This window comes from Myotis davidii, unplaced genomic scaffold, assembly GCF_000327345.1.
Source record: "Myotis davidii unplaced genomic scaffold, ASM32734v1 scaffold3188, whole genome shotgun sequence".
Classification (NCBI taxonomy): domain Eukaryota; kingdom Metazoa; phylum Chordata; class Mammalia; order Chiroptera; family Vespertilionidae; genus Myotis; species Myotis davidii.
This window is the reverse complement of record NW_006298958.1, coordinates 8,806-9,621: the sequence shown is the minus strand read 5'-3', so window position 1 is coordinate 9,621 and position 816 is coordinate 8,806.

Genomic DNA, 816 nt, shown 5'->3' with positions numbered 1-816 from the left:
AAGTTGGGGATGAGAAGGCTGGTGGGGGGGGCAGTTGGGGGCGAGCAGGCCAGCAGGCAGAGTGGTTAGGGGCGATCAAGCAGGCAGGCAAGTGAGCGGTCGGGAGCCAGTGGTCTTGGATTGCGAGAGGGATGTCCAACTACCAATTTAGGCCTGATCCCTGTGAAACAGTCAGACATCCCCCAAGGTGTCTCTGATTGGAGAGGGTGCAGGCCAGGCTGAGGGACACCCCGTGTGCACAAATTTCGTGCACCGGGCCACTAGTCTATATATAAAAGGCTAATATGCTATGTGTTCGTCCGTCTGGTAGCTATGATGCACACTTACCACCAGGGGGCACACACTCAATGCAGGAGCTGCTGTGATACACACTGGCCACTTACAGAGAAACGGCACCATGGACCTGGTGCCCACAAAGCAACACTCAGCTTCTCCCAAGTGGGACACAGGCCCTGCCACCACCCTGGAGCGACAGCCCACCCAATCGCAGCCGATGCTTCTGAGACCCCATGGTGCCAAATGCGGCCCACAGCCCAGCAATGGTGGCGGTGGGCGCTGGGAAATGATGTCATGTAGAAACGCCTGGCTTCCTCTCTCTAGCGATGACTAGCCTCCTTGCACTTTCTTCAGCCCAGGAACACAACTTGCTTTATAGCCAGGTGGAAACATTTCACACTGTAACCAACTGTCTGTGAAATATTTTCCCATGCCTCATCTCATTTGATCCTCACAGAAGTCCTGGAGTAGGTAGGTAGGATACTCGGTGGAATCCTTTTTTTTTTTCAGTAGCCAGAAAATGGAGATTTAGGAAGCTTA